The sequence below is a fragment of the Tenrec ecaudatus genome, chromosome 1 (assembly GCF_050624435.1).
Source record: "Tenrec ecaudatus isolate mTenEca1 chromosome 1, mTenEca1.hap1, whole genome shotgun sequence".
Classification (NCBI taxonomy): Eukaryota; Metazoa; Chordata; class Mammalia; order Afrosoricida; family Tenrecidae; genus Tenrec; species Tenrec ecaudatus.
Window position 1 is genome coordinate 94,353,195 of NC_134530.1, and position 21,159 is coordinate 94,374,353.

General features: G+C 42.4%; 1 protein-coding gene and 1 non-coding gene across 6 annotated transcripts in view; both read left to right on the plus strand.

Moving 5' to 3' along the window:
- The window catches only part of SGIP1 (SH3GL interacting endocytic adaptor 1), a 276,053-nt gene that overhangs the window by 210,511 nt on the left and 44,383 nt on the right, over positions 1-21,159 (plus strand). The window lies entirely within an intron of this gene.
- LOC142437948 (U1 spliceosomal RNA) lies at positions 5,951-6,118 on the plus strand. Its single transcript, XR_012782446.1, has one exon. It is a non-coding gene; the product is annotated as a U1 spliceosomal RNA (small nuclear RNA).

Here is a 21,159-nt window from a genome sequence, read left to right on the forward strand (position 1 = left end):
AGCAACACGTTCCCATCCCCTTGAGCCTCCATAGCTTCGCTTTTGCTGTCTGCTCCCCCAAACTAAAAGCACCCCTAGATTGCTAGTCCTCCGCTTTTCTTTTTTTGCGCCCCTGCACGTTAGTGGCTTGCCGTGCCTCCACCCGACCCCATAGTGAGATTAATCACCTGCTCTGTGACTCACACTGTGTCCTTCTCTCTCCCTTCCTGACCCTTCCCCGCCCGCTTCCACTCCTGGCCATGCAGAGAACGAGCAGCCCTCCCTCGTTTGGTTTGACAGAGGGAAGTTCTATTTGACTTTCGAAGGTAAGTAGGACGTAGCACACCAGATTCTGGCTCCTACGCTCCCCTCGCCGCCCAGTCTGCCCTTCCAAACCCCACTGTGCTTCCAAAGGCCCCGTCTCCCTCTTCTGGAGACAATGCTATGGCTACTTAGAAAATACGAACCATTGGAGACACTCGTACGTGAATTTGGTTTGTATGTGATTTTCGATTTTTCATATGAAAAAAATTAAAGCTGATCTGCCGCTAAGATGAACTAATTAACCGTAGTTTGTCGGAAAACAACCCAACAAACCAATGAAACCGCTGTGCTGGCCTTCGAACTTAACTCTGTCAAGCCGGGCTCCCCACTAACTGCGCTTCTGCGACGCCCTGCTGCAGGTGGGAGGACACTGCGGTTGATAGACTCTTCCAAGAAATCCAATGTCACAATCAAGTGAGTCCCTCGATGTTTTGGGTGTCCCGATGGATGGAAAAGTTACGCTGATGCTGTACTGTTATTGACTAAGCACCTAATAGCATGATGGAAAAGTTTGAAACCCTGTGAGAATTACCAAAATGAGCCACAGATACCGAGATCCTAAGTGCGCACAGGCCGTTAGGGAAGAAATAGGACCAAGACGTGCTCCATTCCCAACGGCCACACACTTTCAGCTGGAAAACCAGTGAAATGCCCGTAGGATGCAGCTGTGCGGAGCGCGATAAAAGGAGCCTGTGATGCTCTGTAAGTTTGTCTTGGATGATCCATCGTTCAAGTGCCGCATCATGATCATAAAATGTAAATACATATACATGTCCTCGTGGCAGCATAGAAGACTAGAAAAATGGGGGCAGAGACTAGAAAGAAGTCTTTTCGTAAGTTCCAGCTGCACTCCCTGAAATTGCAGTTGGAGAGATTTCAATAAGTGGACAACTATAGCCAACCTTGCAATTAAAGCAGATTCAGAAAAATAGACATAAGTCAGGATTCAACATCTAATTGTAGTCTTTTATTGGTATATTGTTATGGAGTGACATCCTCCCATCTTCTGTTTCCATTCCAAATCCTCCTCACACATGAGACATGCAGTAAAATGGCCTACTTAATGATGGGGAATTACATCATTTCGTTAATGGGCCATCTCACAGATAACGATTTGTCACTTAAGACTCTGCATCTTACGACTTTAAGTAGTTTAATTATTCCTGGTATCAAATGCTGGCCAAACAAAAGTATTCCCCAGGATTGAATCTCGATATTACTCCTCTCTTTGTAGTGTATGGAAAAAAATTTCTTAACTTAGACGTGTGTCTTTAACACAATTCTTTAAAAACCAGAATGTGTGTGTGTGTGTGTGTGTTTAAGTAGTTTCTATGGTTCTGAGAGAGAAAGTTGAGCCGGTCTACCCCATGAAGATTTACAGCCTGGGAAGCCCACGGGGGCAGTTCTCCTCTGTCCTGCAGGGTCGCTCTGAGACAGAACTGACTCCGCAGCAGTGAGCTCGGTTTTAGTTTTTATATTGTTGTGGGGTTGGGTTTTTTCTATTAGTGAATCTGTTTACAAGATTGATCGTGGGTGGCTTCAAGAAAGATGGGCTTACTTAAAACAGTTCAAATGCCCTGATCTCCTGAGCTCCCTTGAGGAGAGGGGCAGGTAGGCTGGTGGTTTCAGAAGAAGACCTATGTGTTCGGCATGAGCTCAAAGCCTTCATTTCCTCGGAGCATGAATGTTGTTCTGGCCGAAGTGTAGGCTCCGCCAACGTGTGACCGCCTAAGCTGTCTCTATAAATCAGAATTTTAAAGGGTTCAAGCGTCTTTTTACTGGTCAGCATATCTCAAAAGGAAATGCTCTGTTTGATAGCAAATATTTATGTAGGTAAAGGGCCTTCCTCTGATTCAGTTGGGCAACAGCAAAAGCTCCATGTGACCCTGCTTTAATTAAATTAAACAAGAAATTGACTATACTGTGTCAACTCTCAACTAATTGCCTGGGACTCCCTGAAGTCTCGCTGGCAGCTTTTTGCTGCCGCTGTTTGTTTTGGCTTTATTAGGAATATTTGTTTGCTCATATTTTAGTATGGGACTCTTTTTAAAGAAATAGCTGTACTTTTTTTCAAGATCCCAATCTAAAATCCTGGTAGCACAGTGACCAACACCTTGGGCTGCTAACCGAAAGGTCAGCAGTTCGAAAGCACCCTCCGCTCCATAGGATAAAGGCAAGGCTTTCTGCTCCCATGAAGAGTAGTCTTGGAAACTCATCTTGGTCCCGTGGGCATCACTGACTGGGAAGCGACTGGGTGGCAGGCAGGGAGAAATCTAAAGTCATTTTTGGTTGTGGGCTTATTTTTCTAAATCTGAGAAGGCTTTAAAAAACTGGTGGGAAAAAATCATTATTTTTAATGCCATTTTTCCATAGACTCTTTGAAACCCTGTAAATGTGTGTTAAGTACATGTTGTGTGAACCTTTTTCTTGTCAGGATAATAAGGTATTTCTTGACATGTGTCTGCACTCCTGGGAGGTACAAACAGTTAAGGCCCTTGACTGTTAACTGAAAGGTTAGCAGTTCAGGCCCACCTAGAGCATCCTTGGAGGGCCCCTGGCCGCACAGTCCTATTCGGATACACACAGGGTCCCCAGTGTGAGGAACGTGAGTTTTGCCTTAAGTTTGATAGCATAGTCATCCTAATTCTCTCTCACGGTCAATGCTGACTCATAGTGACACCCCCTGTGGATTTCTGAGACTGTAACTGCTTATGAGCATTGAGAGCCCAGTCTTTCTCCCTCGGAGCTGCTGATGGTTTTGAACTGCCAACCTGGTGGATTGCTGCCCAACGCGTAACCACTACACCACCAGGGCCATTCGAATTCATGAGATCCGAATTCCTATGATAGTCTCAATTTGGACTAAGAAGCATCATGAAAACAAAGCTTAATACAAGTAAATTGGAAACTCCAGTACTGTGTTACCTCCTTTCTGACTTGACTTCTGTTTTAAAATCGTAGGGGAGACCTCCTGGGGGCTGTGGGAGAAGCCATATCACAAGTGTGTGTTTCTGCTTATCTCTCTGAGAGCATGCTTAAGTATAATGCAATGAAGTACAAGGACAGGTTTAAGGAAAACTAAAATGGAAACTGTGCTATCTCAGCGAGATTTGCTATGTTTTAAGAATAAGCCCAAAACCAAACTCTCTGCTGTGTAGTCGATGCCAGCTCATAGTGGCCCTGTAAGACAGGGCAGAACTGCCCCAGGGAGTGTCTGAGCCCATAACTCTTTATGGGAGTGGAACGCCCCATCTTTCTCCTCTGGCTCCTGGTGGTTTTGAACTGCTGACCTTATGGTTGACAGCCCAACAAGCAACCACTATAACCCTATAACCACCAGGGCTCCCTGTTTGAAGAAGAGAGAAGGTTTACCTTCAAAGTGTCCGTGTATCAAACTCAGGTATTACCAGCCAGTGCCATCTAAAAGATTCTTCTGTGCCCCCAGAAGTAGTAACATTTTAAATTAACTTGAGAATCATGCCCCTTGCCCTAAATGTTTGGATTACAAAAGCAGACTGTCTTTCACATATTTTGTTGAATAGAATGTTTAACATGTTCGTCTAAGGCTCTTTAGTATTCTCCACATTTATTCTGAGGAATGTGTGTTATTTGTTACTCATTCATGGGAAATAAGAAAGAAAGATTTTCATGTCAAAATATTCACCTGTTATAAATAACTTTTGTATTGTTGTTTATTCATTTGAATGGCGTTTTGTAGTGTTACAACCCTTATCCAGTCTTACCCATCACTCTGTTCTCACAATGTTTTCGACATTATAGATACTCCTTGACCAAACAACACAATAATGAACATTTGGTTTATGAGTTTATTTGGAGATAACACAAGATGCTTCCATATTTCCACAGTTATCTTAATAAGAAAGGAATTAGACTGTGGTTCTAACTCAAGAGTTCCACCAACCGTTTCTTACATGTTTTGCTGTTATGACCAGCCCTGCTGATACGCTGATTTATTTTAAGGTGAATTAAAAGACAAATGAAGATGAACGATGCCTTTTTTAATTGATCCAAGAGTATCTCATATTGACATTATCACGTACTATTGTGAACTCAAGAACCAAACCAAACGCACTGCCATCAAGTCAATCCTGGCCCTACAGGACAGGGTAGAACTACCCCTGTCGGTTTTTACAGGAGCAGAAAGTCTCACCTTTCTCTGAGTAGCTGGTAGTTTTGATTGGCTGCTCTTGCAATTAGCCCAATGTATAACCCAGGATGCCGGTAGAAGGGAGAAAAAAGTTATTTCCATGGCAAGTAAATGATGTGATTCTTAGATATTTAAACAATGACTGGAGCATACTAACATCAGTATGGTCCCAGAAGTGCCCCATCTTCTTGGGTAGCTTATTTGAGTATGAAGCTGTCATATAGGTGGCAGTCATAGTTGTTCCCGAGTGTCCTTGTGTCTGAATAGCAGCGGTGTCAGCGGTCCATAAGCTTCTGAAGCCCCCTCTCATCGAGACTTCTCTATGCTCTTCGTCACTGCTCTTTGTAATATGCCTGCTGGCGTGTCCTCTCCCTAGCCAGCACCCTTCTGTCCACCCTTCCTCTCTCTGCTGTGCTTGTCCACTCGGTTTCTTGGCTGAAGCCCAGCTCTCTCAGGGACTCGAGCTCTTTCTGTACCACACTCCAGGGAAGATTCTTCAGTCTTCCTTTGACTATATGTTATGAGACTAGGAAACTGGTTTTGTTCTTTCTGCTCCCTGTTGCCGCTCCCCAAAGCTCCCCGGTCATCTAGTCAGCCTGCCCTCTATTGCTCCTTACTGCTAGCACCTGCTGACTCGAGGAGCATTCTTCTGTGTTCCTTGTGTTTCGTTGTTTTTGTTTTTCCCGTAAAATGCACTTTACATTCCTTCCTGTAAAGTGCATCCTGGGAAAATGCCACAACGGAATTGCAAAAGGTGTGCTGGGAAAGTACGGACGGTAAATAGTTTTTAATTGGGAAGAATCTAGAATAACTGCTTGTAGGACAATGGACTTGCGCTGGTAGACAGGGAAGACTGTAAATAGAGAAGAACATTCCAGTTGGAGAGAGTAACCCATGGTCATCAAGTGGATTTCCATTCGTGACGCTGTTGGACAGAGTAGAACAGCCTCTTAGGGTCTCCAAGATGGAACATCTTTCTGAGAACACATAGTATCGTATTTCTTCCATAGAGCAGCTGGTGGGTTTGAACCATTGACCTTGCTGCTAACAGCCCTCTGTTTAACCCATATCAGGTCTCCTTGAGCAAAGTTATAACAGTGAGTTTAACCCATACTTGTATTCCATGATGGTAAGTACGGAGAGACATGAGTTTTAAGAGATAATCCTGAAAAGTTAAGCAGAGACCACATTCAAGAGGGCTGTAGATGGTGGGTGAAGGAACTTGAATTGCAATTCCTGTGCTATGCGGAATCAGGTTTTTTTGTCTTAATAAGGGAAATAGCATCTCGATTTTTAAGATTAGAGGCAAGGAGAAATTAGAATAAGAAATTAAGATTGGAGGCAAGGAGATGTACTGGAAGAGTGCAAAGAGAGCCTCCTGCTTTTTTGTGAGTAGCACATGCTCCTGAATAACATACACGCATGTGTAAGGGGAGAAAATGAGGAAATTATTTAAAATGTTTAAAAAGTAGCTTAGCAATACTTACCTGGCAGGGTAGATACCATGATCAAGAAGGTGGTTTTCCTAGGGCGAGGCTTATCCATTGCACTCCGGATGTGCTGACCCCTGCCTGCGATTTCCCCAAACGTGGGAAACTCCACTGCAAAATTTGTGGTAGTGGGGGACAGCGTTCGTGCTCTCCCCTGTAAAAAATAAAATAAAATTGGCCTAGCACACCCCTGCATATGCCGTGCATACCTTGTATGTTTCCGGAACTAAATTTCAGCTTCATTCACCCTCACCGTATAATCTTATAATATGACATTTTATTTTATTGGTATAATAAAGGTATAAGCTATGGTCACGAAGTCATGGATCAAGTCGTATAGCATCCTGATAATCTGAAAATAAATCATTGAAACTGTGTGCTTGTTCTGAGGAATTCAGTGGCCAAACCTGAGAGCAGTGAAGTTCCTTGTGGCCAATCTGTGCCCAGCTATAGACTATCAGAAGGCTGTGTACAGAACCGTGAGCCCAATTCCCACAGTACGAGCCCCCATGAAGCCCGGTGACTGGATGGTGTAGGTACGCACTACATCAGCTCCACAGGGCTCCCTGGGCAATCAATTGAATCCTTCTCATCTAAACAAGTGATGTATCACCCATCTACTAATGCTTCTCATGCCTGCCCTTTGACATCTGCATTGGGGGCGGGGAGGGGGGGCATTCCAAAAGCCAAGGGTGGTGGCTGATCAGATGGAATGCACAGGGCTGCAGGGCAGCCACATGCTCCTCTCCATCACAGAATCACAGACCTGAAAACCTCCCGGGCTGGAAGTGGCCATCCTAGTGACTATTTCCTGGGTGGGAAGTTATTTCTTCCTGCGTTGGAGAAGATAGTTTGCAGAGCAGAGGGATCCTGCGAGCAGAGGGGCTGCTTTAGAAACTTGAGGGTAGATTGATGAGAGTCTGCTGCTAGAAACTGAACTTCCTTGCCAACAACTAACCAAGATAGAGAATTAAGAACAGGGGAAAAAATTGACATCGAAGTCAACAAAATGTGAAAAATCTTGGCATAGTGTACTAATGAAAATAACACGTGGAGGTTGCACAGTATGCAAAATTGTATCACGCATATTACTTGCATGAACTATGGTAATGAAGGATTGATTTAGCACAAGTTTCATTGAGAGATTTGAAAAAGGGTATTGTGGTGGAAATATCCTGAGTCACAGGAGAGAGGAAAAGCAGCTCCTAATCATGGGAGAGATTCTAGGGAAGCTAATGCGTTTCATTTGAGGCCGGTAGTATCCGATGGACCTGTTGCCATGGAGTGCTCTTACTCTCTTCCTAGGGGTGACGGCTGAACCCATGGAGGTAAGGATGGAACTTTAGGGAATGCCTAAGTTCAAACGCCATGTTGAAAAAAGAGCTCGTTGAACTTGACATGTTTCTGTTATATTTTCTTTAAATAGGGACCCAAGTATTAGTGATTCACTTTGAAAGCACAATGTGTTAGTCTTTGCTGTTGGTGTGAATTATATCAATTGCCCAGTTCTTTCAGATGTGTTGTCTGTTAGCTCTTCATGCCTGAGGGTGTGCCCCAATGACTGACGCAGTAGTATTGCCAGTATGACAGTTTACCAGCTAGAACAGCTGCAGACAGCACACCTAAAGGAAAAGTGCTACTGACGCAAATGTGCGTGAACCAAGAGAGGGTGCACTGTCACTTTTCCCAACTGCTGCTGTGTGCTTCTCTGGCTCTCTCTCTCTCTCTCTCTCTTTCTCTCTCTCTGTACTTGTCCTGAAATCTGTTCTCCTCTTCACTTTTCTTCCCTCCTGACCCACAGACATATATAATCAAACTGAACATAATATGAGACCATGGAAAGGTTTCATATATATTTCACATTAAATTAAAATCTAATGACTTGTACAAATGTTAGAGAGATATATTGAGTAATTTTTTTGCTCATGGATAGAAATAAAATCTATTTTATATGCCATTTCCATTTTTCTTTTTCCAGTAGTTAGTCAAAAACCCCAGCCCACTACCATGGACTTGATTCTGATCCGTAATCCCCATAGGACCGAGTAGAGCTGCCCTGTGGGTTTCTGAGACTGCAGCTGTTTGAGAGCAGAAGAACTCATCTTTCTACCATTCTATGTAATAAGAGGGCTTGAAAAAATTATTTTTTAATTTTGATTGTTTTATTAGGATTTAATACATATAACATATCGTTTCATATTTCAATCACATCAAATAAAATTATACAGTTGCCACATTCAGTTTCCAACATGGGCTCCTGACCCCCACCACCACTGTCCCCCCTTCCCCCCAAACCCCTACTTACCCCTGCAGTAAACCTAGACATGTGTTATTTTCAGAAGGAAATTAGCTTCTTGTGATGATATTGTAGTTTTACTTGAAATAATCCCCATGCTACCATATGTATATGCACATAGTTGATAAGCAGAATGAGAGTTTTTTAAATGTTTTTATAAAACTGACTATGATAAATATACTGGAAAATTCCAAGCTTATCCATGTTTACTAATTCTGCAACAGGTAAATAATTGATAGGAGGAAAAAATAAACTTGTAAAATAAGTCCTTATTAAAACGATTTAAATTCATGGCCACTGACTCAGTTCAGCTCAGCTCATAGCTATCCTGTAGGACAGAGGTCTGTTCTTTGGGGTTTCCAAGACTACAAGTCTTTATGGAAACAGGCAACCTCATCTTTGTCTGTGGAGCAGCTGGTGGGTTTGAACTGCCAACCTTGTGGTTAGCAGCCCAATGTTTAGCCACTGCACTTCCAGGGTACCATGCTATAAAGAAAAATAATGTTATTACTATATTCACTCATCAACTCAAGTATTTATTGAGTGCTTATTATATGCATGGTACTATGCTAGTTATCACGGTTATGGTAGTGAACAAGAAAGATATATCCCTACCATGCTGGAGCATTAAATTCCAAACCAAAGCCAAACGCACTGCCATTGAGTTGCTGCTGACTCATAGCGGCGCTATCAAGCAACGTAGAACTGCCCCTGTGAGTTTCTGAAACTGTAACTCTTCATGGGAGTAGAAAGCGCTGTCTTTCTCCCGTGAAACAGCCGGCAGTTTGGAACTGTCAGCAAGTGAGAACTGCACCCCAGCACATACACCATTGCCCCCCGGACGATAAAATCAAAACACTAACAAGTGGTTGCAGTAATGTAGAAAGAATGTTATCACGAAGGCAATTAAGGGATCTAAGCTACCTTGTTATTAGGGACAGTTTCCAGAGAAAGCCTACATAAGGGTTTTCCTTGGCATAAATACAAAAATGTTGCTGGTCAAGCTATCATATAAAACCATACCTTATATGTAAATGTACATACCTCAAGGTATAGTGGGGATTATCCAAGATATGAAAACTAGAGAGAGATACAAAAAGAGAAAAGAGAAATCGAATGTGTGTGTGATTTAATTTTCCACTTTTAGCAAATTACTTAACCTCTTGAAGTCAGTTTTATCCTCTACTAATTAGAATCATAATAATAATAATACCCCTTTCATAGGGTCAGAATCAAGGTCAGATAACTGAGTGCTGCGTAATGAGCATGCAAAGTACTCTATAAAGATGCATTATTGCTACTGTTCAATTGCTCACATCCCATACTTATGACACGACTGTGTGTTACTTCTGTGATGGTTGCCTGTTTTGGAGAAGTTTGAGTTGTAGCAGTCTCATGTTCTCCCACCTAAAACATCTACTGCCTTGATTTCCTGTGAGTTGCTCCATGGTCTACCTCCTCGTCTGCAAGAACAACGAGCTACTCCTTGAAGGGCTGCTGCTGGAGGAAGCGGGATGGCTTCAAAGCATACTACCACCTCCCTGCTGTCAACCAACCCCTTCTCTACCTGGCACTAAGGACGACTCGTTGAGGCTACTGACCTGCCTGGTGGTATGCTCCTCAGGGCTTGGAGGCAATGCTGATGGGAGACACAGAAGAAAATTTGGTACCATATCTTTCATTTAAGGAAATGAAAATCATGGGATTTCAACAAGTCTGACAAGTAAATCCAAACGTACTGATCAATAAATGGAAAAGGGTGAGAATCCCTGGGCAAAGCTGATCCACCTGTATGTGGTTGTAAATCTTCATCACGGAATACCTGATTCCCTTTATCATTTTTGAGGGGTGTGCCTTCTGAACAGAGACGCCCATAGATTTAGGCTTCCTACCCCACTGCACTGCTTTTGAGAATGTCTGACTAGGGTGGCGGGGGGGTGGGGGGGGGAGAGATCATCAGCCACACACCAGATCAGAAGATCTGCTAAGATTCAGAGAAGTGATATCAAGGCTCTGGAGAATCTCCCGTTTCTAATCCCCTTTGTCTGAATTGAATGTACTTAATCAAGACCACATATCCTCTTATTTTAGATAGTTTAAGGTCGTTGTTAACTATAGAGCAGAATCCAAGCTCACTTCCATCAAGACAATGCTGACTCAAAGCAACCTTACAGGAAAGCACAGAACTGCTCTTGCGATGAGTTTCCGAGGCTGTAAATCTTTACAGAAGAAAGCCTCCTGCTTCTCCTGCAGGGCAGGTGGTGATTTCAAACTACTGCTCTTGTGGTTAAGCCCAACCTAGACCTCATCACACCTCCAAGTTTCCGTGTAAATGAATTTTTTAAATTCAACTATAAAGCAGTATGTAGATGTAATAACTCCTCAAATAAACATAATGATTTTTATATACACTGGGCAGCTAAGAAATACTTCGTTTATCAAATCAAAGATTGATTTGGGAATTTTAAAATAATCTATTGCCCTTCTTAAGATTTTGACTATTTTGCACCCTTAAGGCTTTTGCATCATGGGTATGGTAATAATTTCTAGGGCAGGATAAGCTTGCAGCAGGCAGGTATATGTGTGCAGTTTTCCCTCTCTCCCGTTGGCTCTGCTGGATCAAACCACCAGTATAGGAAAGACAGGGGCTTGGGACCTGTTGCTCTGCTGGAACGCCGCAGCTCAGGCACTGTGTGTTATTTACAAGGGTGCACCTTAGGCTCAGATTTGGAGAAATCACAGCATGGTTTATAATACACTCTGCATGAGAAGCTTGAAATATGCCTCTGAAAAATGCAACAGGCGCTTCTCGACAATAGATAAGAAAGACAGAAGAAAAATTGATGCCTTTGAATTTTGGCATCAGTGAGGAATATTAAATACACCATGGACTGGCAGAAGAATAAACAAATCTGTCTTCAAAGAAGTACATTTGGACATATTTCAGAAGGACCCTTGCCCTGGGAAAAGAGCATTGTGCTTCATAAAGTAGAAAATCAGTGAAAAAGAGGAAGCCCCCTCAGTGAGATGAATTGACACAGTGACTACAAAAACAGGCTCAGATCCAACAGTTGTGGGGGTGGCATGGGTCCAGGCAAGGTTTCTTTCTGTTGTACGCATTCCGTGGCAACACACAGGGAGGCTATCGATCTGAATCAATCTCACAGCACCTAATGGCAACAAGCAATACTATTGGAAATTTTCACAAGAAAGCACGTCTGTCAAGAATTGTCGTCTTTATTGTAGTGGGTGAGGCCAGGAAGAGGAAGAACAAGTGTTTTAATGTCAGTTACTTCTTTCTTTAAATTTTAATATGTGTTGGACCTTGCTCATAGCCCACAGCCCATCAAGCTGGCAGGTCAGATAGCAGCATGCAGACAGTCAGACTGACATTCTTCCTAGAGAGAAGCCACCCAGCAAAATTGCTTTCAAGAGTGTTCAGAATTACCAAGAGTTTCTTTTTAATTCCAAGGATAAGAACTATTCAAGAAATAAGTAAAGGGGAAACCTAGAAACCTCAGAATTCTTTAAAGTTCCATATGAATACGAAATCCTAATACAGCGTTTCCACAATATAAAAGAAGGCATGTCCTTTATAGAAAACTTAGAGAAGACCAGATGAAACCGAACCCACTTCTGTTGGATTAATTCTGACTCCTAGTGTGTAAGGACAGAGTCGAACTGCTCCGTGGTATTTTTGAGATTGTAAATCTGGTTTTTTTTATTACATTTTATTAGGGGCTCATAAAATTCTTATCACAATCCATACATATACATACATCAATTGTATAAAGCACATCCGTACATTCTTTGCCCTAATCGTTTTCAAAGCAATTGCTCTCCACTTAAGCCCTTTGCATCAGGTCCTCTTTTTTTTTCCCTCCCTCCCCGCTCCCCCCTCCCTCATGAGCCCTTGATAATTTATAGATTGTTATTTTGTCATATCTTGCCCTATCCGGAGTCTCCCTTCCCCCGCTTCTCTGCCATCCATCTCCAAGGGAGGAGGTCACATGTGGATCCTTGTAATCAGTTCCCCCTTTCCAACCCACTCACCCTCCACTCTCCCAGCATCGCCCCTCACACCCCTGGTCCTGAAGGTATCGTCCACCCTGGATTCCCTGTGCCTCCAGCTCCCATATGCACCAGTGTACAACCTCTGCCCTATCCAGTCCTGCAAGGTAGAATTCGGATCATGGTAGTTGGGAGGAGGAAGCACCCAGGATCTGGGGGAAAGCTGTGTTCTTCATCGGTACTACCTCACACCCTGACTGACCCATCTCCTCTCCTAAACTCCTCTATGAGGGGATCTCCAGTGGCTGACACTTGGGCCTTGGGTCTCCACTCTGCACTTCCCCCTTCATTCACTATGGTATACACACACACACACACACACACACACATATATATATATACATATAGATTATTTTGATAGCAAATCGTCTCATCTTTCTTACAGAGAGCAGCTGCGATTGCAGTCACACGCAGTCATATCTACACCACCACCTGCATTCCTTAAAGAAATGTATATAAAAAGTGAAACGGTCCTCAATCCAATAACCAGAGACAACAGTTTCTGCCATTTCTATGTGTCTTAGTTCTACCTGTTTTCATCTGTGGTTAATATGTACATGTGTGTATGCATATAATTGTACAGTTTATAATTGCACTCTTATGTAACACATGATGTCTTCATATCATTGGAAAGTATTTAAAATAGCTCATTTGCTTTATTCTGATCATGATATTGATTTAGCACATTACTTGGAATCCCATAGATTTAAGATCATTGGCGATAACGTTGCTAGCATTGTAATGGCATTGTGGGAGTAAACGCACTCTGCGTGACTTTGCGAGCACACACGTCATTATGCGCGATGCATTACTCGATTCCCAAAAGCCATTCACGTGGTCATAGGCTCCATTGGCTTCATAAGAACACTTCAGGTACAAAATAAACCACATTAAATGTAAGACATCTTTTTATGCTCTCGCCAGCAAAAACAGGAAAATGCAAGCCCTCTCTATATCCCGTCTAATCTGCAGCAGATATGCACACTTTCAAAGTGGCTTGACACTTTCAATCCCCATATTTACCCTTGTAGCCTCATTATTCGTTTTTACATTGGTAAATTAATTTTGAGATATATCTAAAATCCTAGAATTTTTGCATTCATTATCCTGAGTTATATATTGCCACAACATAAAAAAAATAACTTTCAGGCAAGGCAACAGGATAATTTTGACTATATATATATATATATATATACATATATATATAACCTAAGTTATATATTCATTCATGATGCATCAGTCAGTCATAACCTACCTGTTCCATCTTTTTAAAAGCTGTGGTTTATGTTACAAGAGATGGCACAGTTTCCCCAGATTGTCGTTTGTAGCTTGGTATGTGATAGTTAATATTCTCTGTATAAAAAACGTTTGATATCAGGATGGGATCTTTTAAAAGAAGGGGAAATTAAAAGTAAAAAATGTAAATTAAAACTCAATCTCATGAGAAACTATCAATGCAAATAACTCAACTGAGGAGACTGCCATGAGCTGATAAGCTGTTCTTGTGACTGCTCTCCGCAAGCACAAGCAAAGACCTCCGTGGCTCTGCTCTGTGGGTAGATGCCAGCTTCCTTTTTCCATCAATTACAAGATGAACCACAATTTTACAAATACTGAAACATCTTTACAAGTATGTTTCTTATAATCAAGGAAATTTGTTGTGTATAAATTTTTGAAAACAATGTATAATGTGCTCTGTAACTTTCCCTCAAGGGTGGTCATTTAAATTTGCTGTAGTGTGAAGGAATCTATTTGTGTATGTGCCATATCCTTTGTTAATGGATACAGACACCCCCAATAGATCAATGAGCAGTCTTGAAGCTACATATGTTTTTATGCACTTGTCTCAATATGCCCTAGAAATAAATTCCTAAAAATGGAATAGTTATGTTAAAGGACATGCACTTTTTAAATATTACTACTATACTAGCATCCTTCTGGGCTCTCAGCTGCTACCAGCTTGGAGAGAGAGGTGGAAGTGTACTTTTTTGCATTAACTATCCTGAGTGAAGATTATGCCCTAGATAGAATACATGAAATTGGAATTATGGGCTACATTTAAGAAAGAGTTAGAATTTATAGTACATGCTGCCAAACAAGGTTTTAGAAAGATCATGCCAATTTTTTATTCCCAGCAACATTATATGAAAGATCGTGTGTCACTATATTCTCACGAGCACAGAATGTTTCTTCTTTTTTTTTCCTTTTTTAAAAATCATTTTATTAAGGGCTCATTCAACTCTTATCACAATCCATGCATACATCAATTGTGTAAAACACATTGGTACATTCATTGTCCTCCTCATTCTCAAAACATTTGCTCTCCACTTAAGCTCCTGGCATCAGGTCCTCATTTTTCCTCTCCCTCCCCACTGCTCCCTCCCTCATGAACCCTTGATAATTTATAAATTATTATTTTGTCATATCTTGCCCTGTCAGAATCTCCCTTCACCCACTTTTCTGTTGTCCGTCCCCCAGGGAGGAAGTCACATGTAGATCCTTGTAATCAGTTCCCCATTTCCAACCCACCCTCCCTCTACTCTCCCAGTATCGCCACTCATACCACTGGTCCTGAAGGGATAATCTGCCCTGGATTCCCTGTGTTTCCAGTTCCTATCTGTACCAGTGTACATCCTCTGGTCTAGCCAGACTTGCAAAGTAGAATTCGGATCATGATAGTTGGAAGGGGGGCGGGGGAGGACAGGGAGGAAGCATTTAGAAACTAGAGGAAAGTTGTATTTTTCATCGTTGCTACATCGCACCCTGACTGGCTCATCTCCTCCCCAAGACCCTTCTGTAAAGGGATGTACAGTGGCCTACAAATGGGCTTTGGGTCTCCACTCCACACTACCCCCCTCATTCACTATGGTAAGACTTTTTGTTCTGATGATGCCTGATACCTGATCCCTTCGACATCATGTGATTGCACAGGCTGGTGTGCTTCTTCCATGTGGGCATTGTTGCTTCTGAGCTAGATGGCTGCTTGTTTATCTTCAAGTCTTTAAAACCCCAGACACCATATCTTTTCACAGCCGGGTACCATCAGCGTTCTTCACCACATTTGCTTATGCACCCATTTATCTTCAGTGATCGAATCATGGAGGTGAGCACACAATGATATGATTTTTTGTTCTTTGATGCCTGATAACTGATCCCTTCATACCCTCATGATCACACAGGCTGGTGTGTTCTTCCATGTGGGCTTTGTTGCTTCTAAGCTAGATGGCCGCTTGTTTACCTTCACGCTTTTAAGACCCCCAGGAGCTATATCTTTTGATAGCGGGCACCATCAGCTTTCTTCACCACATTTGCTTATTCACTAGCTTTTTCTTCAGCGGTTGTGTCGGGAAGGTAAGCATCATAGAATGTCAAGTTAATAAAAGAAAGTATTCTTGCATTGAGGGAGTACTTGAGTCAAGGCCCAATGTCCTTCTGCTACTGTAATACTAAACCTATAAATATAGGCACATAGATCTATTTCCCCATCCTCATATATAAATATATTTGCATATGTACATGTCTTTATCTAGACCTCTATAAATGCCCTTTACCTCCCAGCTCTTTCCGCTATTTCCCTTGACTTTCCTCATGTCCCACTATCATGCTCAGTCCTCACCACAGTTTCAGCAATTCCTCTTGGTTACATTACCTTTGATCATGCCCTACCAGGCCTCCCACACCCACCTCACCACCAATTTGAATCACTTGTTGTTCCTTGGTCCCTGGGTTTGTTAACACCACTTCCTTTCCCCCCCCTCCCCCTATCCCATGTCTCCCCAGAACTGTCGGTTCCATTGTTTTCTCCTCCAATTGTTCATCCAGCTTATCTTATTTAGACAGACCTGCGGAGATAATAACATGCACAAAAACAAGACAGATCAAAACCAAGCAACAATATAAACAAAACAACAAACCAATGACAAAAAAAATAAGAAAGAAACGCTTATAGTTAGTTCAAGATCTGTTTGTTGGCCTTTAGGAGTGTTTTCCAGTCCAACCTGTTGGGGTACCACGCCCTGGCCCCAAAGTCCACTTTCAGTATTCCCTAGGGACCTTACCGCTCCATTCCCTTGCTGTCCTGTTGTACCCCCTTAGTGTTTTGCCTCAGTGTGGCAGGATCAGACAGGGTGCAATTCCCATACTGTGTCTCTGGTGTTGTCCCCTATAGGGATGTGGGTCAGTGAGGGGCATCATGTCTTGTAGTGGGGCTGGCCATGTGGTCCTCTCTGTGGACTGGCTGCTCTAATTGGGATCATTGTCCTCAAGGCCTAGTGGGCCAGGATTTGCTCCACTCTCTCCTCCTCCCTCTTCATCTGCTCCCGTGTCCTCGGATCAGATATGTCCCTCACCCAGAGCTGCAGATTCAATGCTGTCTGTTGAAATCAATTCTTCTGAGGGGAGGGACAAGTGTCCACTTAGTATTTGGGATTGGGGCCAGACCCCCAGATCTCTCCACTGGTTCCCTACTCCACGCCGGCATGTTGCATTCACGTCGTGGAGCACTGGATTGAACAGACTGTTTCTTCTTTTCAGATCTTTTCTAATATAAAAAGGTAAAAGTGGCATCTCCTTTACCACTTTCATTTTTTAATTACTGAGGAGCCATAGTGGCACTGTCAGGCAAATATTAAGCTGCTAACCACAAGGCCAATGGTTCAAATCCACCAGCCACTCCAAGAATCATGAGGCGGTCTGATCCCATAAAGAGTTATAACCTTGGAAACCCTTTATGTGATCGCTATAAGCTGGAGTCAGCTTGATGACAGTGGCTTTATTGAGACTGAATATTTTTTCACACCTTCAAAGCCTTTTATGTTTTTCAAATGTATATTTTCAGTCCCTTTTTTAAAGTCTCAAGTTTTCCCAATTTCATTTGAGAAAAACTCTAAGGGACTAATCGTGTATTTGTATTCATTGGACCAGACTCTTCACAAAAGAATATATTCATATTTCTACCTGCTCAATTTCTTGAATCTCTTTTCTAGAACCTTCTTATTCATTAATATTCTTATTCTATAACTGACTCATCCTTTCTGCTCCTGGTGCTCTTGGGTCCATATCATCATTCTTCCACCATGAAATTCGACCTTGCTCCTATGTCCATGCCAAAGAAGGGCAACCCAAGAGAATGCAGAAATTATTGAACAATATCATTAATAATTCAACGTTTGTTGAAGATAATTCAAAAATGGCTACAATAGTACATTGATAGGGAGCTTTCAAAAATTCAAACCAGATTCGGAAGAAGGACATTAAGCAAGGGATATCATTGCTCATCTCATTTTGGCTGGAAGCATAGAATATTAGAAAGATACTTGCTTGTGTTTTGTTGACTATACCCAGACATTCAATTGTATGGATCATAAATTATACACAAGATTTCAAAGAACAGGAGTTCTAGAACACTCCATTGTGCTTATGTGGGCCTGTACATGGATCAAGGGGCGGTTGTTAGAACAAAGGAACACTGCATTTTTTCAAATCAAGAAAGATGCAAGAGTTGTATCCTTTCAATCTGTATGCTGAGAAAATAATAGAATAAGACTATGAAGAAAACTGAGGCATTGGGATATGAGGAAGGCTAATTATCAACGTATGATAGGCAGATGGCCCAATCTTGCTTTCAGAAAGCAAGGAGAACATGAAGCGCTTGCTGGTAAAAATCAAAACTGAAGTTGTCTGTATAGATTGGAACTCAGTGGGGAAACATTCTCCCAATTGGACCAGTAGACATCGTCATGATAAGTGGGGAAAGGACTGAAGATGTCCAGGATTTTATTTTACTTATATTTTCAATTAATGTTCATGGAAGCATCAGTCAAGAAATCACACAATGGACATTGGGTACATCTGCTCTGCAAGATGTCTTCTACATGTTAAAGAAGAGGTGTCCTTTTGAAGGCTGAGAAGCACCTGACTCTGGTAACGTTTTCATTGCATGTGAAAGCTGGACAGTAAATAAGGAGGATCATGTAAGAAGTGATGCATTTGAATTGCGGTGTTGACAAAGACTGTGAAAGTACCATGGGTTGCCAGAAGAACAAACAAACCTATCTCTTTTTTTTCTTTCAAAATATCCAGAAATTAACTAGCTTAAGTATACCTTAAAAGAAGTACAGCCATGGGTACAGATCAGAGCTGGAAACACAGGGAATCCAGAACAGATAACTCCCTCAGGATCAATATTGAGAGTAGCCATACCAGGAGGGTAAGGAGAAGATGGGGAGAGAGAGGGGGAACCAACCACAATGATCTACAGATGACCTCCTCCCAGGGGGACAGACAACAGAAATATGGGTGAAGGGAAACATCACTCAATGTAAGACATGAAAAAAATAATATGTAAATTATCAAGGGTTCATGAGGGAAGGAAGGTTTAGGGGGAGGGGCTACTTGATATTGTCTCCCCTTCACCCCCACACCACAACTATACCCCCTACCCCCTTGTAGTTGTGTTATAGAAGCACTAAATAACTAAGATACACCCAAGTATTTTATTATCACAGGTAAACAGTAAATCTTGTACTATGTATATTGCTTTACTTTATATATAAATAGGTCTTATTTTTTGCCTCCTCCAACAACCAATTCAACCCTCCCTGGGATGACTCTACTCTGGTTGACAGGTCTGCCCTGGATCACCCCAGCTGTCAGAGGGCCCTGTCCACCATCAGTGTGGCAAACACAGAAGTAGGATACGTACGAGTGTCACCGTGGTTAGCTTGGCTTCACTGCCAGCTCCACGATGGCTTCATGTGAGTCTGGTTTGGGTTTGGTGACAGTTCCTCATAAAATAGCTTACCTGGAGCAGATTGCTCAGAATCACCAAGCTTCAGTGTCCTCAACGGTAAATTATAAATAGTAGCAACAGATCCCTCAGAGCAATGTTTTGAGACGAGAAAGCATGGTGCAGATAAGTAGTGAACACAGCCACTGTCACAGAAGCACACTCTACAGAAATTTGCTCTTAAAATTGTTGTTTGTATTCCTCTGAGTAAAATGCTGTATAAGCTGACTCAGATTCAGGTACCTGATCAAACTCAACTCTTTCTACATGAAAAGGTCGAGGATTTGGCCACATGGTAAAATAAACTACAAAGTTCTGAACACTAACTGAGAACGTGTCCCATCTCTTTTCTTCTTTATTATGGTGCCGTCTCCCGCCTGAGTCCCTTCTAGTAGATATAGTCCTCCTGGTGAGCAGAATGTGCTGGATGTGGCTGATGAGGAAAATGATGATTTGAGAGTTAAGTAAGGTATTGATGTTGGATGGCGGTGGAGGAACTGCAAGTAGCGTTCCGTTTGAAGGAAAACATTCTATAAACCTTGATGAAAACTGCCCACTAATCACACGTCCCTGCGCTGATGGGACTGGTAAAGGAAATACATGCGTGTGGAGTCTGCACGTGGTGAAGGCAGCAGGACAAAGCTCAGAGTATGTCCCCAGAATGTTAGTAGCCATCATTCTTTCTGTAACTGGCTTTCTTTTTTTTTTTTATTCTCCTCTTTTCTTTTTTTACATTTTATTAGGGACTCATACAACTCTTATCACCATCCATACATATACATACATCAATTGTATAAAGCACATCCATACATTCCCTGCCCCAATCATTCTCAAAGCATTTGCTCTCCACTTAAGCCCCTTGCATCAGGTCCTCTTTTTTTTTTTCCCCCTCCCTCCTCTTTCCCCCCTCCCTCATGTGCCCTTGGTAATTTATACATTGTTATTTTGTCATATCTTGCCCTATCCGGAGTCTCCCTTCCCCCCTTCTCTGCTGTCCCTCTCCCAGGGAAGAGGTCACATGTGGATCCTTGTAATCAGTTCCCCCTTTCAAACCCACTCACCCTCCACTCTCCTAGCATCGTCCCTCACACCCTTGGTCCTGAAGGTATCATCCACCCTGGATTCCCTGTACCTCCAGCCCTCATATGTACCAGTGTACAGCCTCTGTCCTATCCAGGCCTGCAAGGTAGAATTCGGATCATGGTAGTTGGGGGGAGGAAGCATCCAGGATCGGGGGGAAAGCTGTGTTCTTCATCAGTACTACCTCGTACCCTAATTAACTCATCTCCTCTCCTAAATGCCTCTATGAGGGGATCTCCATTGGCCGACACTTGGGCCTTGGGTCTCCACTCTGCACTTCCTCCTTCATTTAATATGGTATATATATACATATACATATACACATATATACACATACATACACACACTTATATTGTTGTTTTTTTGTTTTTTTTGCATGATGCCTTATACCTGGTCCCTTGGCACCTCGTGATCGCACTGGCCGGTGTGCTTCTTCCATGTGGGCTTTTTTGCTTCTGAGCTAGATGGCCGCTTGTTCACCTTCAAGCCTTTAAGACCCCAGACACTATCTCTTTTGATAGCCGGGCACCATCAGCTTTCTTCACCACATTTGCTTATGCACCCATTTGTCTTCAGCGATCCTATCATGGAGGTGTGCAGTCAATGATATGATTTTTTGTTCTTTGATGCCTGGTAACTGATCCCTTTGGGACCACTCGATCTCACAGGCTGGTGTGTTCTTCCATGTGGACTTTGTTGCTTCTGAGCTAGATGGCCGCTTGTTTATCTTCAAGCCTTTAAGACCCCGTAACTGGCTTTCTTAAGTACACCTTTCTAATTTTTGTGAAGACAATGTGTAGCCAAATGTCACAGGAATAACTACAGGTCAGCATGAGACCTATGTGACCTCACTATCATGAAAACAAACAAGCATGGGGTTGAGACCCTACATTGAAACCTGCCAAACGCCGACAAAGCTTTGACTTCTCTCCGACATGGTTTCTCGATCGGTAATATGCACTAC